The sequence below is a fragment of the Clarias gariepinus genome, chromosome 20 (genome assembly GCF_024256425.1).
Source record: "Clarias gariepinus isolate MV-2021 ecotype Netherlands chromosome 20, CGAR_prim_01v2, whole genome shotgun sequence".
Taxonomy (NCBI): Eukaryota; Metazoa; Chordata; class Actinopteri; order Siluriformes; family Clariidae; genus Clarias; species Clarias gariepinus.
In genome coordinates this window covers 17,086,213-17,110,048 of record NC_071119.1, presented here as the reverse complement: position 1 = coordinate 17,110,048, position 23,836 = coordinate 17,086,213, and the positions used below count along the sequence as shown (strand labels likewise).

Below are 23,836 nucleotides of genomic sequence, written 5' to 3'. Positions count from 1 at the left end.
GTGACGTAGAACGTGGACGGGCAAATTGTTAATGACGTAGAACAGTGACGAACACGTTGTTTACGGCAAAGAACGTGGACGGACATTATGCAAATATGTTACGGAGTGACGTGGATCCGTAACAGAGTAAAAATTTATTTGCTAACGACTCGTTTAGGAGAATGTGAGCCTATTCTTTTTTTTTAATAGACAAAAACTCAGATGCAGATAATTTATGTTTACATACAGCTACATGACACACTGCATGAAAGAAAATATTTGAAAAAGCATAATAGTGGCACTTTAATCAGCCATAACACCACAAATCATCACCACATTGTTTATCAATTAGATAAGAGTAAGCTGGTAACAACCTACTAACATCACTACCAAAGTCTGTCTGGTCCTATTTCACTGAAAGAAAAGTCGATGCAGCAAATATCAGCAAAAAATAAATGGTGGCCATAAAGGAAAAGCATAAGAACACCCAGTATACTACAGCTCACCACATGCAGGGGTCAGCAGACAAAGAGCACAAGCCCTTAAACCCAGCCTCCAAATTGGCCAGATCCATACCCAATTATATACTGTACTCATGAGATGCACCAGCCAAACAAGTCGGATTAATAGAGGCCCCACCCAACAAAACCCACAGCACCGCTGCCAATCTCACCGCAGCCCAACTGTGTGTTCTCCCTGTGCTTGGTGGGATTTACTTCGGTTTCCTCTCACAGTCCAAAAACATGTAGAGTAGACTAATTGGCATTGTGAGCTTGTTTGTGAACTTTGTAGATTGGCGCAAACCCTCACCCTAACCCTGTCCAGGGTGTACCCTGTCTTGTGCCCACAGACTCCTGGGCTGGGCTCTGGCTTCTTTCAACCCTGTACATGATAAGCAGTATATATTTGTTTACTGGATATTTAACCTTGGATGTTTTTTATTGTATTTTGGGTTCTGTCTGTTTACCTGAGCCTTTTAATAAAACCTTGGAAGTGAAGTTTACCCTGTCTCTGTCTTGTCTGCCATAATACATCCGCCTGCTAATCATCTATCCAACTGTTCAGTTAATTCATGCACTGCCATTCGCTGCCTACAACTCCATCTGCCTCCTGCACTTACTGACACATCCTCCTCCTGTATTCACTTCTCTGGAGACCCAAAGTAAACATGCACAATGTCATGAGGAATAGTCTTAAGCATGTGAATAAATCTATCTTTATATTTGTATATATATGAGATCTTTACTCACATTTAATATTTTCATTTATATTTATCATTTATATTTATACTAAACATTTACACAGAAATGTTAAATTGTTATTTTATGAGTTGCTTTCTTAATGTAACAGAATGACTTCAGGTTAAAAAAATACAAAAAGAAATGTTTTTTGTGCTCTTGAGGGGGTACATGTCCTTAAATGGTTTGAGATATTTTGAGGTATGCAGATTATTAGGTTAAATGTGCAAGAATCTGAAGTGTAGGATTCCTTAATGAAATTGCAAATATGTATCAGTTAATACATAAATAGTGCACTAATATCACACTCAATTTTACCATTGTAAAATTTACCATTGTAAAAATTGTAAAATTACCTATTTTTGTTAAACTCTAAACATACTTTAAAACAATTGTATTATAGCACACCTTCCAGACATATGTTATAGGAAAATATATACTGTAAGAGAAAACACAGTGTAATTTATAAAGCACACTTATTTGTTTTTGGACAGTGGGAGGAAACCGGAGCACCCAGAGAAAACTCACCAGACACGGGCAGAACATGCAACTTAGATGCACACAGACCCATGGCAGGAGTCAAACGCTCGACCCTGGAGGTGCAAGGCCACAGTGTTAACCACTACATCACTGTGCCACCTATTCTTAGTATATTTTAATTTAAATTTTGTGTATCATTCATATTTATATCGCATGTGTGCTCAAACTCATTTTGTGCACTGTTTGTGTGTGTTGAAACTTTCCTCGAGTGCGCTGGACATCACAATGCTACGCTTGTCTTTTGCAATTCATATAACTTATAGCTATATCATTTCTGTGAAGCACTTCAACACTCTAACAGACTTAAGAACATGCTCCTGGAAGAGAACTTGTTCATTGTTCATTGTTCAATTTGGGACAAATAATTGCTTTCACCTCCCCTTCCCACACTTTGTAAATGTTCTTGACATGTGCTGAAACAGTAGAAAACACAAAATAAAAATGGGATCTTTCAATATACAATCAACCATAAATTCCAAAATCTCAAAAACCTATTGAGAAATCTTAATGAGGTTAGCCTCACTAATCTATAGAAGTACATCACTTCCAAAAATCCTCAAAGCAAAAATGTTGAATTACCTGAACTGAACAAAAACTTGTTGCAATAAAAATGTTTGAAGTTTTCTGCATTGCAGTTTGATCTGAATGGAAAATATTGGTACAGCCTTTACAATGCTTGAAATTTTTGGCACTATTATTTATTGTGCTTGTATATTAAGCGCACCATCCGCACCAAGCTCCCTGACCTGCATTTAATTTACAGCAAGCGGTGCTGGACCAAGGTCTGTTGCGGTCAGGCAAGCGATTTCGCTCCCTGAAGGCCAACACAGAGAGACTGAGGAGGAGCTTCTTCACCCAGGCGATAAGGTCTCTCAACCAAAACACCACACGGGACTAAAAAAGTCCTTTTTGCACACTGCACTTTATGGACACTTCTCACACTCAACAATTATAGTCCATTAACGTACATTTGACATTAAAGACATTTGTATGTATTTCCTCCATATTTTATATATTTTTATTCTATATTTAATTATTTTCTCTGCAGGTTTTTCTCTATTCTAGAAAGAAGGTTTTTATATTTTATTCTTTATTCTATTCCCTAATTTATATATATATATATATATATATATATATATATATATATATATTGATAATTTAGATTTTAAGGTCAGGAGTGGTCGGATAAGCATTTCATTCAATATCTTACTGTGTATGACAGTGTATGTGACAAATATATTTGAATTTGAATACTCTAATCAGCTAAATAACTCAAAACACCTGCAAAGGACCATTTAAAGGTTCCTGAGCCTTTAAGTGGTCTCTCAGTCTGATTTAGTGGGCCACAAAAGGTCATTGCTAAAAAAGCTTGCTGTTTTCATAGTGCTGTATCCAAGCACATTAATGGAAAAGGTGAATGGAGGGAAAAAATGTGGTACTGTAGAAAAAGGTGCACAAGCAACAGGGATAACTGCAGCTTTAAATAAATGGTAAACTAAGCCCATTCAAGAAATTGCGGGAGATTCAACAGGTGTGGACTACAGCTGGAGTTTCAAGAGCCACCACACACAAACGTATCCAGGACATGGGCTACAACTGTTGCATTCCTTATGTCAAGGCGCTCTTGAACCAGAACCAGATACAACCAAATACATGTGTTTTACCTGGGCTAAGGATTAAAAGGCCCAATAATGTTTTACCTGAGCTAAGGATAAAAAGGCCCAATGACTGTTGCTCATTGGGCCGAAGTCCTTTTTCTGGATGAAAGTAAATTGTGCATTTCATTTGGAAATAACAGTCCCAGGGTCTGGAGAAAGAGAGGAGGGGCACAGAATCCAAGTTGCTTAAAGTCCAGTGTAAAGTTTGCAACCAGTGGTGATTTGGGGAGCCATGTCATCTGCTGGTGTTGGTCCACTGTGTTTCAGGTCCAAAGTCAGCGAGGCCATCTACCAGGATGTTTTAGAGCACTCCATGCTTCCCTCTGCTAACCAGCTTTATGGAGAGTCTGATTTAATTTTCCAGCAGGACTTGGCACTTGCCCACACTGGCTAAAGTACTAATGGTATCCCTGTGCTTGATGTACCAGCAAAACCCACCTGACCTAAACACCAAAGAGAATCTATTGGGTACCATTATATGGAAGATGCGAGACACAAGGCAGACAACGCAGAAGAGCTGAAGGTCATGTCAGCAGTGCCATAGACTGATCGCCTCCATGCCACACTCCATTGCTGCAGTAATTCATGCAAAGTGAGCCTGACCAAGTATTGAGAGCTGTACATGTTCATACTTTTCAGTAGTCCAACATTTCTGTGTTAAAAATCTTAAAAAAAAAAAAAAAAAGAAGTAATATTCTCATTTTCTGAGATATTGAATTTTGGGTTTGTGTTAGCTGTAAGCCATAATCATCCAAATTAAAGAAAACAAACATTTGAAATATATCAATCTGTGTGTAATAAATGTGTATAATATATGAGTTTCAGTTTTTGAATTGAATTGCGCAAATAAATTAACCTTTTGATGATATTCAAATTTTTTGAGATGCTCCTGTATGTAGCACCTTGGTCCTGGAGGAACGCTGTTTCGTTTCACTGCGTACTGAACAGTATATTTTTGAAATGACAATAAAAGCCTATTTGACTTGACTACAACTGGAGTATCTTCCTGCTTAAAACAAGTAATACTTAAATATGAAAAATGTTCCAGATGAACACACAAATAAATAAAACAAGTGACACTTGTTTCGTAAAAGGAAAATGAATACTAGAAAAAAATGATGTTTCCTACCAGGAGTCAAGTTTCTCCAGGGTCTAATGACCTCTTGACCTTCTCCCTCTTTCCCTTTCCCAGAGCCTGCTCTGAGGCAATAAGAAGTACACTGGAGAGGAACAAAGCCCCCTCACAATCGTCTGCTGCGTCTCTATTAAGGGCAACTACAAAAACAAACACTGGAGGTTTACAGCTAAAAAAATTCCATCACCTTTAACACCTCTCACGTCATGTAGAGTTGGTTGCCTCAGGTCAACCAAGCTAGCATTCTAAAGGTATATCAGCTAAAGTTAATTTTAGAAAACATGCACACATTTAGAACAATAACATAAAATATTACAATTACTAGTCAGATAACATTAAATCATATCCACTATTTTTATGTTTTAAAATAATAAAACCTACTAAGTTCCCACTCACCACTGAACTAAAAAATCTGACAAGGCCACCACTCAGGTTTGGCTATGGGAGTCCTCCTGCACAGCACAAATGCTTCTTCTAGTCTTCCTCTGAGTTTAGTCATGTTTTATTTCTAAAATAAAAAAAGTATGGTTTTGTCAGTAAAATGTCTACAAGAGCACAATGGTACACCATCTTGTCTCAGTAGTCAATCTTCACAAACAGTCTAGAGCTGTTATTCTGTTGCAGCTCTAAGCACAAAAGAACAAGTACTGCGTATGCACAGTGTACTGTATCACGCATTTGTTAGAGTTCTCTCAGTTCGGTGAAGACTAGTCATATAAGTGCATATTTAAGCAACAGGTGGCATTCAAGCACCAGCTATATTTTAAAGTTTATGCATCAGGTTGACGTAATTATGGCTTTCCTAAAGAGATACAAAAGCTTTCTTTAGGATGAATCAACACAATTGTCTGAACCAAAAAGTAGCAGATAAAAGTTATTTTTTGAAGAGGTCCTTATGGAAATGCCACAGAACACAATTGTTAGGTGAACTGTTTAGGTAAGTATGGAGGACTAAACGTGACATATTTATAAATAAATAAATGTGTGCTAACAGTCTCTCGTTGGCAGCCATTTGCATAGTTAGTTTCAGATAACTAAAAAGCCTCACGCTGATTAGATTGATTGCTTCTGTCTGAGGTGCCCTGTGGCCCAATCCCGGATCCAACTAAGGCTGGGACTGCCTACCTTATCAGCATACAGCGACAAAGAAATGTAGAAATGTGGAAATGCAGAAATAAATAAATGTAGAAATGTGGAAATGCAGAAATAAATAAATGAAATATGGAAATGCAGAAATAAATAAATGAAATATGTTAATAAACAAAAGTAGGAATATATTTAGCAATTTTCCAGGGCTTATTGTATTTATGTATTTATTTCTATATTTACTTATTTATTCCCACATTTATTTATTTATGTATTTATTTATTTCTATATTTACTTATTTGTTCCCACATTTATTTATTTATAATTATGCCATGTTTAGTCCCCCATAGGTAAATGGCTTTAGATAAGCTAATTGTTTTGTTATGTTTTTACATAAGTTTCAATGTTTTGTTCTCAGCAAGAAAGTTGGCAATGCTACTTTTTAACGCAAGGAATGGTTCCCCTGTACACTGTTTCATTAGCCATACAGGATTAAAAAGCAAATAAATGAATGGATGAATAGTAGCCTCAATGCTATGATGCTGCAGCCTTTATAGACTTTGAAGCAGTTCCAGCGTTTTCACATAGCATAGTTTATTATCTGCTGTGGTACTTGATTTATTCAAACACAATAATAAAGCTTTACTGTATATCCTCAGGTGGGGTTATTACATTGTTTTAGAGATAATTTCACGGAAGCTTTAAACAGAATGAACAAACTAATGAATTTTCTCAAAACGTTATAAAATTAAGTAAAGCAGAATCCCCTAAATCTCCTTATAAAATATCGCTGATTATCAAACCTAGAATAAATGGCGAATTGTCGATATTTCACGGAAGTATATATATTGTGGCGTGGGTGGGGTTTGGACTAGTAACCATCATGCTTTGCGGGAGGGGTTGTTAGGTGTTCACCCTGTCGAGGAAAGGTGGTTGGGTTAGTGGCTTCGGCCAGGGAGTGTGTGTGAGTTAGAAGTGTCCTGTTGATATGTGTTTTAGTGACTGTTGATTGTGTACTTGATGAATAAAATACTCCCAGCCATTTGCATTGGGCAGCAAGGAAGCTCACTCGTCTCTCCAAGTCCCTTCGTAGCAATGAAAAACGCTACAATATATATATATATATATATATATATATATATATATATATATATATATAATAAACTGCATATTTGAAATAAAACCTAAGATAGTTACATATACACACTGAATGACGCATAGATAGTATGCGCGATCCCTTGCGCCATCTGCTGAAAGAAATGAGAATCGCAGGTTGGAAAATACAGGAAAAGGCATGAGTTGTCAGCGATTTCATGTAAATAAGAGCAAAATGGCAAAGACAAACTTAGGAGGAGTGAAAGGTGAGAAACCTCAATGGAGAATACTGATTATCACATTGACATGGTGCTAATTGTTCTGTGTGTGTGTGTGTGTTTTTTTTTGCCGTGGGGGAGAGGTTCTTTAGACTTGTCTGTGCGCAAATGTGTTTCTGTTAAAGCCAACGGAGAAATGCAGGAACGCACACAGGCACCTTTCCATTCACAAATGCTTTAACTGTTGTCTTAACTGTTGTCTTAGGCGATATTACAAACTTCCGGGTGGGTTCCGTACTTAAATCAAACCAAAAACTACTAAGAAAACAGGCTCAGGCTCTATATTCCAGCTTATCTCACATTTTCGTGTTTTCGCACTTTAGACTGCATTACCCACAAAGCAGTGCGGGCAATGCTTTGTGGGTAATGCAGTCCAAAGCATTGCCCGCACTGGACTACACTCCTGTGGCTATACCCCACGTGTGTTGTGAAGACACGCCCCACAGAACTGGGGGGCGGGCTCAGCAGAGATCATAAGCATTTAAAGGAGCATGTACTGAAACAGGTTGCTGAGAACAGAGCTAGTTTTTACCAGGTAAAAGTAGTGTTTTTTTTATACAACCATTAAGAATTTTTTTTAAGTATATTACAAACTTTTTATTAGGACCCTAAAGAATCATATTAACATTTAATGAAAAATAAGACTGGAGGACCCCTTTTAACTATGTTTTCCATGCATGTTCAATTAACCATAATCAATTAATTAACATGCACCTGTGGAATGGTCGTTAAGACCTTAACAGCTTACAGAAAGTACGCATTTAAGGTCACAGTTCTAAAAACGCAGGACACTAAAGAGACTTGTCTACCAACTGTGAAAAACACCTAAAGAAAGATGCCCAGGGTCCCTGCTCATCTGCGTGAACGTGCATTAGGCATGCTGCAGGGAGGCATGAGGACTGTTGATGTGGCTAGGGTAATAAATTGCCATGTCCGCACTGTGAGACGCCTAAGACAGCGCTACAGGGAGACAGGAAGGACAGCTAATCATCCTCGCAGTGGAAGAACACAAGTAACAACACCTGCACAGGATCGATACATCCGAATATCACACCTGCGTGACAGGTACAGGATGGCCACAACAACTGCCCGAGTCACACCAGGAACACACAATTCCTCCATCAGTGCTCAGACTGTCCGCAATAGGCAGTCCATGAGGAGGACATGCACTGCAGTACTTCAAGCAGCTGGTGGCCACACCAGATACTGACTGGTACTTTTGATTTTGAGCCTCCCTTTATTCAGGGACACATTGTGAAACATTTTTAGTTTATGTCTTATGTCTTGACTTTTAGTGTTCATACAAATATTTACACATTAAGTTCACTGAAAGTAAAAACAGTTTAAAGTCAGAGGACATTTCTTTTTTTGCTGAGTATATAATTTGATCATATTAAGTAAATATTCACAAAGTTCTTCAGGCTTTTTAGAATAATAATGTAATAGATAATAATAATGTAATAAATAATAATAAAGTATGTTTTTTAGCAGTTTGTGTCTAGCATTAAATAATTATTTTATCCATTATTTGACCAGGGCTGGAAATTATAGCTGGAATGTGATTGTGGATTTATGACTGAAATTATTCAGTTTTTATCAAAAGGCTGTTGTACAGTATATGCAACGTGACAGCACGCTCAGTTACTGTCATCCCTTTTCTCACCTTTGATGTAGGTGTGAAGTTATCAAATTGGTTTCGCGGATGGGGAAATTGGCAGAATTGAGGCGTTTAGAACGATTTAACAAGACCGAGCAGACGAGGATGGGTTCCTTGTTGGGTCTGGTTCCTCTCAAGGTTTTTTCCTATTACCATCTCAGGGATTTTTTCCTTGTCACTGTCGCCCTCGGCTTGCTCACCAGGGACAAACTGACCATTTGGATTCATACAAATTCACATTTCATACAAACTTAAATAATTCTTTTGATTGTGTAAACCTGCTTTGCGGCAATGACAATTGCTAAAAGCGCTATACAAATAAAATTGAATTGAATTGAAATTGAAGTCATCATCAAAACATTGTTTTGAATGCTGGACAGACATCGATAAAATTATGTTGGCATAGTGTTGAATGAATTACCCACACATAAAATAAAATAAAAATAAATTAAAAACAACAGTACAGTATGACCTTCACTTCCAGCATTTATGCTACCTGCCCTTTGAATCCAAAACTCTGGACCATTTCACAAGTCATCCTCTCTTTAATTACAACTATGATCAATGGTTTCTTAACATCTGGTCTTGTATTGTACAATGCTGCATTACTGTGTTACTAACATTACTCAACTTATCCCCTCCTTGCCTCCCTCAGACACTCGTGTTTCTGCTCAGATTTTTGCATATCTGGTAGCCACCTTAGCTTTTACCATAGAAGCAGGATTTCCATGTTCTAACAACTGAAGATCTCTTTTTAGGTTAACCATGGACAATTAACTTTTAAGATATCCTTGACTTGCAGAATTGTAAGTATTAAATATTTAAAATCTTGAACCTTTTCTTTGTTTTAAAATATTTAAAAATATAAAACTTTGTGTTTGTTTAATTGAGAAACAAAATATTTTCCCATATTTTAATACAGTATATTCATACCTTGCTGATGGGTCAGTATCCACTGTAATGAGAAAATGCATACCCCTGTGCAAAAAAAAAAGGCATTTGATTATTCCCTGCTTAGGGAGAGATGTAATAGGAAGACAATTTAGTATGTTTTTACCTACACAATAATATTTATATTTAAATATGTTGTAACAAAATACAAGGGAAAAATGTAAGGTTACCTAAACAAAGAAAAACAAGCCTCTGAGAATTCTTCATTTTCTGTTCAAGTAGAAAAAAGGACTTAAGATCATTTACAACACTCAAGAAAGGAAAGGAAAAAGATAAATAAGGAAGCAATGTAGCATTCACTAGACTAAACTAGCAGTCTCAGAATTGTACTGTGCACATCAAATTATATGAAGTACTTCATACCAAAGCCACTGTACAGTACAAAAGGATATCTTACCTTGTTTGACATAAATCAAAATGACAACTCTCTGACCATTTCTCAACCCTCAGCTGTCCACTTGGTGCTTCCTACCAAATGATCATGTAGTTTATTTAAAAGTCAAATGCACTTTTAAATAACTGTTTTAAATAAAGGCAAACGCGTTTACATCGCATGACCATTTTTTCAATTTAGGTTTTATTTATACATAAACGTATAATTTATCCAGCTTCAGGGGTTTCAGTGGTTGTAACATTGTGAAATATGGCTTAAATTCAATCTCAGGGTGTTTGGCCTTCAGCATTTTACATGAAATTTGCATTTAAGCTACTCACAGCTCCTGGAGTGACGAAGTCTGAAGTCTTATTTTCTTATGCAGGATTTTTTGGCAAAAATTATAAAAGTATATTTTATGTGTAAAAGTAGTAAACCTTGAGTTAAGTTTTTTTGCTTTGCAACTAAACTATATTATGTACTATAATTAAGCAATATCTGTTTTAATGCTCTTATACTAAAAATGTGATGTAGGCACAAGGGCACACCCTTATTCTTTGTGAGAAATAAGATCTAGATAAAAAATGATAACCAGAAGATTTAGAAAAAAGATCAGGATGATTGTAACTGGTTCTATCTTTTTTCACGGGTGCCACCATAGACATAGAAATAGACATGCATTACAGACACAAGTTGAGGTCTTAGGGGAAAAGGATACATGGTACTACAAAAAACAAGGGAGAAAAGGGTTAAGAGGAGGGAGAAAGGAAAAAGGCGAGGTAAAGAGTGAAGGTGTGCATGTGCAGGTCCAGTTGTAAAAGGTGGCAGCGGGCAAAGTGGCAGACTGGAGTAGGTGTCATGCACACTCAATACACGACCGGCACTAGGACCCGGAAGTAAGGCGGTCGCAAACCAGGAAGTATAAGAGGAGTAAACAAACCACAGCTTAGCGCTCAGTTATTGAGTTTGGCCCATGTCGGTTCAGGCTGTTCGTCTACCAATTCGTGAGTACTCACCTCTTTGGGTTTTGCTTTCTGATTTGAGTGTGTGTTATAGGACGCGGGTTAAATTTGTGTTTTTCCCTTGCTCCCCTTTTGTGAGAGTCCTTAGACCAAATCGGGTGGTTATCCTGCCTACTTGCATGCTTCCGCGTTTGGGTTTACCAATCACGCAACAAAGGGCTAACCGCTAAAGCTAAGTCTTCTGGTCACCTCAGGTTAGTTCGCTGACAGAATGACTGAGCCACCCGCGGTAAACCCAGCGGACTATGCGCGTCTCTGCGAGGTGGTGGATCAGCAAGCCGAGCTTATCAATAAGCTAAGCGGAAAGATCGCTACTCTGCGCCAGAGCGTCCAAGGTCGCGGAGCTCAGGCGGGAGAGCGCGGATCTCCGCACGGCTGTTGATGGCGCGGCTAGCCGGCCTCCCCTCGCAGCGGCCGCGGCGCCGCACCAACTCCCCTCCCCCCCTTCGGATGTTTTTCTCTCCTTACCAGAGAAGTGGAATGGCACGGATGGGAAGTGTAGTGTGTTTCTAACAGCGCTCGAGCTAGTGTTTGAGTTTAATTTCACCAAGTACTCCACCGATCGGCTACGCATTGCTCTTCTCGTCTCGTTGCTATCAGGGCAGGCAGATACGGACACCGCCCACTCATATAATGAGTTTACCAGTCAACTCAAGCTCACTTTTGAACACCCAGCGGGCGAGGTGGAGACAGACACCAAGCTCTATCACCTGCGGCAGGGAGGATCGTCTGTGAGCTGTTACACAGCTGAATTTCGAACCCTCGCGGTGCAGACATCCTGGGGAGACGCCGCACTCCGGACATCCTATTTCGAAGGGCTGGCGTCCCGTATTAAAGACGAACTTGCAGGACGAGAGCTTCCTGCCACCCTGGAGGGTCTGATTCCTCCGCATTGATCAGCGCCTTCTCTCTTGTCCGAAGCCAGCCCCCAGGACCCTGCCGCCCGCTCCCATCCACTACTACACAGCACCTTAACCACCGACCACACTCACCACTGCTAACACCGGTTTTGTCAGATCTCCACCTCCTGCCGTGGTTGACACCGGAGCCGGGGAACCCATGCAATTAGGACGCGCCTCCTTGACCGCTGCAGAACGGGAGCGGCGATTTAAAGAAGGACTCTGCGCCTACTGCGGGTCGGCTACGCACTATCGGGCGATTTGTCCTCTCAAATCAAATCAAAATCAAATTCAAATTCAAATTCAAATTTTATTTGTCACATACACAAACATACACAGTACGAAATGTAGTGAAATGCATTATACGACTGCCATTGACCCTAAAAGAGAGTTAAATTTTACAAATAAGAAATAAATATGAATAAAAGAAATACGATAGAAATTAAATTAAAAAATTAAATTAAACTAGGAAAAATAGAACTAAAAATAAAAATAGAAATGTGCTGGGAAAAAAATAGAACTAGAAATAAAAATAGAAATATGATGTACAAAATAGAAATATACTGTGCAAATTGAAATATACTGTACGGTGTGTGCAAATATGCATAGAGCAAAGTGTCTTAGTGCAGAGGTTATTAAAGTGTCTTTGTGCACTGGTCCAGGATGTAAACGTAAAACTGTAAAATGTAGTGTAGTTGTGAAGGTAGGTGTGCAAGGTTATTAAGTGTCTTTGTGCAATGGTCCAGGATGTAACGTACGACATGTAGTGTATATATGAAGGAAGGTGAGCGTGTAATTGTCCATAGTGTTCATGGATGTAAGAAGATTGATAGATTTGACCAATTATGAAAATATTGTTCTCCGGCCGGGAAACGCGCAGGCATGGTGAGAGATGGGAGTCACTCACCGGGTCACCTCCTCCTCTCCTCCGTCACAACCAACTCCTCCCGTCTCACGGTCCAAGTGCACCTCCAATTTGGCCACAAACGTGTCAGAAGTACTGCATTCATCGACTCCGGGGCAGCAGGTAACTTCATTGACTCTTCTTATGCCAAAAGATTGGGGGTAAATTTGAGGCGTTATCCCAGCCTGTTCGCATTACATCTGTCGACGGTCGGCCCCTATCCACCAGTCCCATTATCACCCAAACTCAACCCATCACTCTTATCATCGACCAACATCACGAACAGATCAGTTTTCATGTCACCACCATCTCTTTTCCTTCCATCATCCTTGGACATCCGTGGCTCCTTCAACATGACCCCCTCATCTCCTGGACACAAAATCGGATTTTACAGTGGGGCGCGACCTGCACCGAACTATGCCTAAGGGCGTCAGCTGGGACGTGCTCTAGGGAGTCCGAGGCCCCCGACGTTGACACCAACGCCATCCCAGAGGCATATCGAGACCTAGCAGAAGTTTTCTGCAAACGACGAGCCACCCACCTTCCTCCACATCGCCCATATGACCTCGCCATAGATCTCCAGCCCGGCACGGTACCACCCCGCGGCCACCTCTACTCCCTGACATCTACGGAGACGCAGGCGATGAAGGAGTACGTAACCAACGCCCTCCGCCAAGGTACTATCAGGCCCTCCTCCTCACCTGCCGCCGCGGGGTTCTTCTTCGTAAAGAAGAGAGGCGGCGAACTTCGCCCATGTGTCGACTATCGGGGGCTAAATAACATCACCATCAAAAACCGACACCCGTTGCCTCTTACCAACTCAGCCCTGGACGCCCTCTCTGGTGCCACCATCTTTACAAAGTTGGACCTTCGGAGTGCCTACAACTTGGTGCGCATCAGAGAGGGCGATGAGTGGAAGACGGCCTTCAGCACCCCGACAGGACATTATGAAAGCCTTGTGATCCCATTTGGGCTATGCAATGCCCCCGCCGCTTTTCAACACCTCGTCAATGATGTTCTCCGGGACATGCTAGGACAGTGGGCATTTGCATATCTAGATGATATCCCCATCTACTCCCGTACCGCTGAGGAACACACCCAGCACGTCAGGGCGGTCCTAAAGAGACTATTTGCCCATCAGCTGTACTGTAAGTTGGAGAAGTGCACTTTTCACAAGCGCTCCACCACGTTCCTGGGCTTTGTCATCTCGTCCCAGAGTGTGGCCATGGACCCGCAGAAGCTAGAGGTTGTGCGTCATTGGCCCCTACCCAAGACCCAAGATTAAACAACTTCAACGGTTTCTCGGGTTTGCGAACTTCTATCGTCGCTTTATCCGGGATGTTGTGGCAAATTTGCTGTGTACTATGCCAATTTTCCAAAACAAAATCAATAACTACTCAAGCACTGAAATAGCAAAAGAGTTTATTGCAGCCAAAAGTAAATGGACAGCACTGGGCCAGCCAGACAAAAGACAAACAGACAAACTGCGAAGCTGTCTATCTCTCACCTCCTCTAACTTCCCTAATTTTACATGGTTTATATACCTTCATTTAACACTTACATCATTGTTCGCTCCTCCTTAAGTCAAGAAATCACTTAATATTTATTAAATGTAAGCCAATTTTGCCTAGCTTAGTTTGATGTAGCGCCTCCCAATTGCGTAATCTCTCTTTTTCTTTTTTCCCATCTCATATTTATTTAAGTCTGGGCCTAAGAAGTCTTATGCTTTCCCTTTTTTGGAGAAAATTTGGTTTGTTCCTTTTTCTTGACCAGACCATTGACCACCGCGGGGGACTTGAGGTTTTGTTGAAGCCGCAATCAATTTTTCTGAAATTTCCTCATCAAGATGTGTAAGTGTTCTATTATATTTAATTATTTTTATTATTCCCATCACAGTATATTTTGTCTTATTTGTTTTTAACTGTCCATTATATATTTTAGAGACTTTAGCTATTTTAGGGACATTTATAGAAATTATTTGTCTTTTAGTACTTTAACATATGTTCTGGTTATTCATTTAGATTATGCTTATAACTAATTAATTTAACAGATTATTTCAATGATTTTGCCCTTATATTTTAACTGAGATAAGCATTGAGGTATATTTAATCAGCTTAAATCTGATTAAAGTATTGAAATGACTTTAATCAGATTAATTCAATCAATTGATCATGTTTGTTAATATTTAATTTTTGTTTACTTACTATTCCCATATTATGTGGGAATATAAGGTTAGTTTAAACAATCACATTAATCTGATCATTGCATGATTATTTGCCAGTTTTGAACTTACACTACTAAAATCAAGATTACGTGATTACATGTATACATGTATGTATATTACAATATTCGTTCAATTTGGTTACTGGTTGGTAAAGTAATAATTATTTTTTTTAGTTGTGCATGTTGCAGTATGCTTTGTTTTGTTATATTGTTTTTTAATATGTGCAGAGTGCATTTATTTCAGTTTTTTATTTATTGTTCTAGTTCGCAGGCAGCGCTCTTCTCGTACATCTTCTCGTCTAAGATTCCTTCTGGGAGCAGGTGGCTACACCTTCCCTTACCCAAATCGTCACCATTTGCGTCTGATTCGAGCTCAGATGGGCGAGGATGATGATACAGCTGAAGATCAGTGATTTACTTTAACAATTTACCTAATATACTTCTTATATTTTCCTTAACAATTTGATAAATCTGATTTATGTTGTTTATCTGTTTTTCAGAGCAGAAGTCTGGCTTTTTGCACTTTGTCCCAATTAAAGCAGAACCGAAAGTTTATTTTTATATTTTGGATCACTGCCTGCACTTTCTGAATTTTCCATTCCAATAAAGTTGCACAACTTCTTGCACTCTGTGTGTACGGGTTGTTCTTGGGTCACCCTTTGCACATTTTCTTTAATTTACATTACCCAACCATCGTTAATCATCTTAAGCGTAAACGTAGTAAATATTATTAGTATTATTATTGCAGATTACAGGTTATTATTTTTCCTGATGTTAGTTTTCTTATCTTATTGCTCTATTACCTAACTCTTGCTTTCTGCCTGCATGTTTTTCTCACTTCCTCAATTTGTCGTGCAGGCGTCTTTTTAAACAAATGCTGCGAGGATTAAGGCCTCTTGAACTAAGGCCTTCTGGGTATTTGGTACCTTCCACTTAACTTCAATTATAGATCGATAATTTTTTTTCACAGGGACTACAGTACAGTTGCCGCGCCCCTAACCGCCCTGACCCATCCCTCATCTCTCCCTTTTCACCCCAACCCTGCTTCAGATGTGGGCGCTGGAGCTGTTATTTCTCAACGAGGTCCAGATCAGAAACTACATCCATCTAGTTTTTTCTCCAAAAAATTTGACCCCACTCAGCAACGGGGTAGGGGACCGCGAGCTGCTGGCCATAAAGTGGGCTTTGGAGGAATGGCTTCACTGGCTCCAGGGCGCCAGAGAGCCATTCATCATCTGGACGGACCATCAAAACCTCATCTCCATCAGGAACCTGAAGCAGTTGAATCCCCGACAGCGCGGTGGGCGTTGTTTTTTGAAAATGATAATTTTCATCTCTCATACCGCCCGGGGTCCAAGAACACTAAGGCTGATGCGCTCTCTCGGCAACTCAAGCTGGACCTCCCCCGGGTGGACCCCGTGCCTGTTCTACCTTCATCCAAGATCATCGCACCACTTCAACTGGACTTGGAAACAAGGGTCCGCCAGGCGCAGGCCACAGAGACCGAACCGGCAGGTGTACCGCCTGGACAACTCTACGTACCCGAAACCATGAGATCCGAGGTTCTCCAGTGGAGGCACTCCTCCCTCCTCTCAGGACACCCAGGCACAAGACGCTCCCTTCAGTTTCTCCAGCGAGACTTCTGGTGGCCATCTATGGCTCGGGACGTCAGAGTTCGTTTAGGCGTGTCCAGTGTGCACCAGGGCCAAGAACACTAACCAACCTACGCCGGTACACCTTCAACGTTAATCGGTTCTCTATGGCTGTGCATCTGGTGGCCCTCGCCGGACTCCTGTCAGCCAAACATACAGCCGAGCTGATATTAGAGCACATAGTCCGTCTGCATGGGTTCCCTAAGGACATCGTCTCGGACAGAGGGCCCCAGTTTACTGCCAAATTCTGGAAGGCTTTCTGCCGTCTGATCGACACCACCTGCAGTCTATCGTCGGGATACCATCCACAGACTAACGGTCAGACGGAGCGGACCAACCAACAACTGGAGCGCTATCTGAGATGTTTTATCGCTGACCGTCAGCGCTCCTGGGCTCGCTACCTCATCTGGGCCGAACTTTCACACAATCTCCATGTATCTTCAGCCACAAAGCTAAGCCCATTTGAGGTGTGCTACGGCTACCAACCTTCGATGTTCAACCATCAAGAAGCAGAGGTTGATGTGCCGTCAGCCCAACAGTTGGTCCGCCGGTGTTGACGGCTATGGAACCAGGTGAATCGATCCATCCACCAGGCCAACAGCCGTTATACCATCCAACATCGCCGTCGACACCCCCTGGGACGATTGTACCACGTAGGTGACAAGGTATGGCTTTCCACGAAACATCTTCATCTTCACACTGAGTCGAAGAAACTATCACCCCGATTCATCGGACCATACCGCATCACTCTCCGGATAAATCCAGTCACCTACCGGCTCCAGCTGCCTGCGGTGCTCCGGATCCACCCTGTATTTCACATCTCTCAACTAAAACCCTTCACTACCTCTCCCAATGGTTCCACCCACCCCCCCCCCTGCTCCTCCTCCCCACATCATTGACGGTGGTCCCGCCTACACTGTGCGTCGGATCCTTGACTCCCGACGAACCCGAGGAACGGTCTTGGATTCCGGCCCGTTTCATTCTCGACCCCGAACTTATCCAAGACTACCGTCGCAGGGTATCCTCCACCCCAGGATCGTCAGGAGCCGGTCCTGGACAGGGGGGTACTGTCATGCACACTCAATACACGACCGGCACTAGGACCTGGAAGTAAGGCGGTCGCAAACCAGGAAGTATAAGAGGAGTAAACAAACCACGGCTTAGCGCTTAGTCATTGAGTTTGGCCCATGTCGGTTCAGGCTGTTCGTCTACCAATTCGTGAGTACTCACCTCTTTGGGTTTTGCTTTCTGTTTTGAATGTGTGTTATAGGATGCGGGTTAAATTTGTGTTTTTCCCTTGTTCCCCTTTTGTGAGAGTCCTTAGACCAAATCGGGTGGTTATCCTGCCTACTCGCTTGCTTCCGCGTTTGGGTTTACCAATCACGCAACAAAGGGCTAACCGCTAAAGCTAAGTCTTCTGGTCACAGGTTAGTTCGCTGACAGTAGGCAGAGAGAGAGTAGGCACACTGCCTGAAGATGGCCCCGCACCAGCTCTCCATGGTTCCCTACTGGGATATGAGTTTTATTTTTAATCTCCTGTATAATTATATGGGAAGTTCCAGTGTTATCGATGTGATATTTGGTGATACATTTTTTTAATCCAAAATAAAAACTATCTTTTAATACAAAAAAAATCAAAATGCATAGACTTTACATCCTGACGATCTAAAGCTGTCACAGGGCAGAGCAGAATGCTCATGAGACGAGATGGTGTAACTGGAGTACGTGGAACTTGGGGTTAATCTGCTGCATATTTAAGTTTAATGCCGCAGGGGTTGACAATCTTGGTAAAGGGGAAAGACCCAATGTAGCGGGGAAAGAGTTTACAGGATATGGTCTTCGGGGGAATGTCTCGGGTAGCAAGCATGACTCTCAACAACAAGCATGAGAGTTCACGAGATATGGTCTTCAGGGGAATATCTCGGGTAGCAAGCATGACTCTCTGACAACCCTGTACTTCGGGGCCTGAGAATGCTCATGATCAGCGTGCTTCTTGTAACTTCTGCAGACCCGTAGTAGCATCTTTTCCGCTTACAGCCAGGATTTTCTGCAATGACGGATAAAAGCTTGGGCAGACGGGACGCTAACCTCCTCCTCCTAAAATGGGAACAAGAGCAGTTTATACCCCAGGAAGCACTGGAAGGGAGATGATGAAAATTGGGAGTTGTGGGCGTACTCCACCCAGGGCAGGAAATTGCTCCAAGAACAGCCATCAGGGCTACCTCGAAACACTGATTCTTTCTCTCTGTCTGTGTTGGTCCAGAAAAGGAATGGGACCTCTAACTACTGTAGCTGTTTAGTTCCAGCAGGCTCAATTTCTCAATCAAGTGCTGAGGGATGATTCTACTGGATGCTGAACAGTACAATTCTATTATTTTCAGCCTCTTAAAACACTTCATCACAATAGGTGTGAGGGCAATGATACGTTAGTAATTGAGACAGGAAACTGTAGACTTTTTCACCATGGGGACAACGGTCATTGTCTTGAGGCACGTAGAAACAACAGCACTGCTCAAATGTTTAGGATGCTAGCTGTTCGGCACATTCCCTGAACGCTCTGCCAGGGATTTTGTCTGGTCCAGCAGACTTCCATGGGTTGACTCTGCATAGAGTTTTCTTAATGTCAGCCACGGACAGACAGAGCACCTGATCATTGTGGGGAGGGTTGGTCTTCATCATGTTGTTCTGTACCATGAACCGAACGACTACCAATCCTTATATTGGTGCTCTGAATCGAACACTCTCACCTTAGAACTACGGGGGGGGGGATCTGACCTTTTAGTGGGCAGAGAGCCCATTAAGGAAGCAGTCGAAAAAAGCCTTTTGTCTGAGCCACAAGAGCGAGCCAGGGTCTGGAGATCTATGGCAACAAACTCCCTGGTGTGGTAAATGTCTTGTAGGTGAAAAAGTATGGAACTTGAGCATCTTATAATGCTGTTTCCCCCTCTCTCGCCATTCTTGTAGAAGGGTGATAATATAGGTAACTTTGAAATGGTCTGTGAGAAATTATGCGGCCAGAGAGTGCGGAGTTAAGAGGTGTATGTGGCATGAGTCTGATGGAAATTTTAATCACAGAGTCGTGTGAGAGAGGTGAACCCATAGATGAACGTGGTTTAAATAGGCGGTAGAGATGATCCGTAATAGCGCACAGTTGTGCAGAGAGATAGAGTTGACCTTTGCATGGAATTGTCCATCGGTATTATTTACATGATACTGCATTATTTAATAGTAGTAGTAGTAGTAGTAGAGATAGTGAGGCACATTTTATACAAGAGTTTAAACAAGGTTTTTAAACAATAAATATAAAACTTTGTGCCAAAGCTAACCTAACAAACACTGCAATCTAAATATATTTATTTCCCCGTTTTTTTTACTACTACAAATTATAATTTATATTATTAAAAAAGCTAAATTTTCTTTAAATTATGATACAATTTGTAAAGTATTTTATGTAAAATACAGCCACAGTTTGCTCCTAAATTGTGTGCAACACCACTTAACCTCTTATTTAATATTATGTTTTAATATTTAAACCTTAATATTCCTCACTGAAGAGAGAGCAGCTACAGATGTAGCTATTAAGAATGCGCCTGAAGAAAAGGGATCGCATGAAACGCTGCCGCAGTGCGCAGACAGATGTAAAGTTCACAGGCACATGGCGTACGTTACTTGTATGGGGCAGTCTGTGTTTCAGTCTCAGGTATTGCATGTCTACTGAAGCCGCTAATTTATTAATCTCTCTCTTTTCAAGCGACAGAGCTCATAAACGTGTCAAGCTGAAACTCTAAATACTGATATTTTTCTTCATTTTTATTTCTTTTTCTTTTGAATCAATAATAATTCTTCTTTGACTGTGCTTTTTTCATTAATTATTATTATTATTAATATTACTATTACTATTATTACCTTTTATTTTTGTTTTAGCATCACTTTATGTGCATAGTATCACTATGTTTGACTGCACAGTTAAATGCGGGTATATATTTTTGATCTGTTTATTTGTTTTTATTGTGTGACTTGATTCTGAGCTTCAGCAGTATGAATGGGAGCAAATAAATATATATGTAATAGATATAAATATAAAATTGCAATAAATATAAATAGTTAAGCACTATTTTGTGCATGATTAAACTCAATGCAGTTATTGTAATTTTCTCTGTCCTTTTACTTATTACTTTTAATTATGTTTAATCATGACTGTTTTCATAAAAATATCACTTTGTTTATTTTGTCATTAGCTTCATCTACATTAAATATAAAGATTTTTGGCTGCCATTACCATCGTCTACCAAGCTCTCCAGCGTTCATAACAAATTTGCATCGATCTAGATTCTGGAGCCAATTCAGCTCAGTGGAATGGGGGCCTACCTTTACTAGATATTAAAATAAAGGTAATTCAATTTGTAGGTGCATGTTATTCACAAGTTCTGACGCGTGTCTTTTGTTACACAGTGTCACTGACGACATCAGACGTTTCGTTGATTTCTTTGTCTCTTGTTTATTTTCAACATCAAAAACAACGGTTGTTACAGTTTCTTGCATAAATCCACTGTAGTCACGACAAGTCGCTTGCTGTGTTCTGTAGCTTCAATAGATTACAGTTACAACAACTTAGTTTACTGTATTCCTTTTAGCTTACTGTCTCACGTTATCACGGTCAAAAGCTTGTGTGCTCCAAACCTTTCTGTATCCTTCCGTGTCTTAACAGCAACTAACAACTAACGTGCGTGATAGACATGAAACTGCATAACTGTGGGATGATGTCACAGAACAACTCATGAAATGATGTCACAATACAAATTATAAGTATGATACTTAATGCTTAATGCTTAACTAATAAACTGAAATAAGATAAACATAACAACAAATCACAAGAATGCAATATGGCCCTTACACAATTATTAAAGTAACATGACTCACAACACAAACACAAGACACTAGATAAAATCTCTTCTATATTTATTGTAAAGAGGCAATAAAAGTGGATAAACATGTGAGAGTACAGTATGAGGATAAGGACTTATCAATGAAAAGAGGTGGTGAGAAGAGAGGCATTTTGTAGAGGCAATGGAAGGACTGGTGCTCACTGTCCTCAGGAGTATGGGCTGGAGGCAGATGGAGCTATAGGCAGAAAGCAAAAGGATGTGAATTGACAAAGATGACACACCGGAACAAAATGAAAGGATTGTCAGATTAGGAACCTGTTCAGAAAAATAACTAATTATTAGCAAGGAGATGTAACATGGCACCCAGCTCAGAGACAGAGGATTATATATAGGCAGGCACAGGAAGACAGAAATCTAAATCCAATAGATGTTCCAAGGTATGATATGCAGTTGACATTTATATATATATATATATATATATATATATATATATATATATATATATATATGCATCTCCTTTTTAATTGAATATCTGAAATAAATCAACTTTTCGATGATATTCTTATTTATTGAGATGCACCTAAATATGTGAGTGTTTTTATAATACATTTCCGCAACACTTTGTGATGTCAAAAAGCTTTGACATTAATCATTTTTATCTAACTTTAAATATGTGGGCAAATGCTTCTTGCTACAGTGTTTATAATGCTTTTGGTTCTGTTGTTGTTCTTGTTGTTGTTGTCATTGTTTTTCTGCCTCACCACTAATCATGCAAACACTGACTTCAAACTTAACCCCACTGCTTAAGGAAGTGAGATACTCATTATAGGCCTATTGTTGGCACTATAGTGCAATGTTTTACAAGAGTAATTTGTAACAACAAGTCCATTTCCCATGAATAATGTGTGCTAAAAGCAATTTGTTAGGTCTTTTAGGTCACTCTCTTAGATTCATATTTATTGGCTTAACAGGTCAATCTATTCTAATCAGCCATAGCTTATTTTAATATTATAATTTTTTTAAGTTTGTAACTGCCTACATGGTGACTCAGGAAATGTAAAAGGCATGCACAAGACAAGATTCTGACATCATGGTCAGAATTTGGTTATATAAAGGAGGGGTTGTGAATTAGCTGTTTTTCAGGAACCTCAAGTTAAAAATTTAACTAACAGCTAAAAATTTGGTAGCTGTCTGACACACAGACCTGAACGTCCTTCCTGGCAAAACTGCTTTAGTTCTGTCACATTCTTTGGAGATCTCATGTGTATGACTCTTCAAAGTCATTCCATAGAATCCTTGTTGAACTCCAAAAGGCAGATTTAGTGTTTCTGAAGCCCTTCTGTTGTGAATTTGGACAGGGCAATAAACCAAAACACTGGAGCATCACACAATTTCTATAAGGTTTCAGCTAATGTACAGATATTCTCACATTATTCTGAATAATTTTTTGATACATTTGGGAATTCATACACACTAAAAAATGCTGGGTTGTTTTTTTTACCCGAGCGCTGGGTTGCCTCTGTTTCGTCATTTTTTTCGGGGTTATTTACATGGAATTGGGTAGTTTTTGTGTAACCCAGCTGCTGGGTTGAAGTTTGCTTGGCCCCTCCCCCAAAGTTCACTAGTGTATTCAGCGGCTGTCAGCTTCGTGTCTTCTCTTTTGAGCGCTGATGACGGTTCATCCTCCTCGTGCAGTTAACTTTATACTGTTAACTGTAGTGCTAGCATGACGCAGGCATTTAGATGTGTTGCCAGCGTTAGCAAGGGTTAGGGTTAGTAATTTTTTTATTTAGTATCAATCCTATTACACACTAAACTGATAGTTTTATTCAGTTTAATCTTTGCTATTCAACAATTTTTTTTACTTTCTTTCATTTCTTTCTTTCTAAGGTTGGAACCAACATGGGGGAATACCTTCACCAGCCTGAAGTGTCAAGGCCATATCCCTACATCCTGACGTTGGGAGATGATGACCAGCGCTGCTCTCAGGCATTCGTCATTCTGGTGGGACAGGCTCTGAAGCAATGCACACTACTTGGGGCGGTTGATGTGTGCTTCAAGGCATTTTAGATTTTTGACAAAGTAGTGTGTTCCTGTATAGGACTTTTTGTAATGTTGCTATGAAATAGCGAGGCCTACTTGAAAAGTCATAGGCAGTGTTTGTATGTTAAATGAGACCACAGCCTGAAGACCTGAAGTCACAGAGAGATCCATTCTGCCCTTGTGAGTAATAGTATAGTAACGATGTCGCTGTTGATTA

At 40.2% G+C, this 23,836-nt stretch overlaps 1 long non-coding RNA gene across 1 annotated transcript; it reads left to right on the top strand.

Moving 5' to 3' along the window:
- The first annotated feature begins 14,529 nt into the window (after nucleotides 1-14,529).
- LOC128508395 (uncharacterized) lies at nucleotides 14,530-15,664 on the top strand. The gene is made up of 2 exons (XR_008355915.1): nucleotides 14,530-14,665; nucleotides 15,303-15,664. It is a non-coding gene; the product is annotated as an uncharacterized LOC128508395 (long non-coding RNA).
- The last annotated feature ends 8,172 nt before the right edge of the window (nucleotides 15,665-23,836 follow it).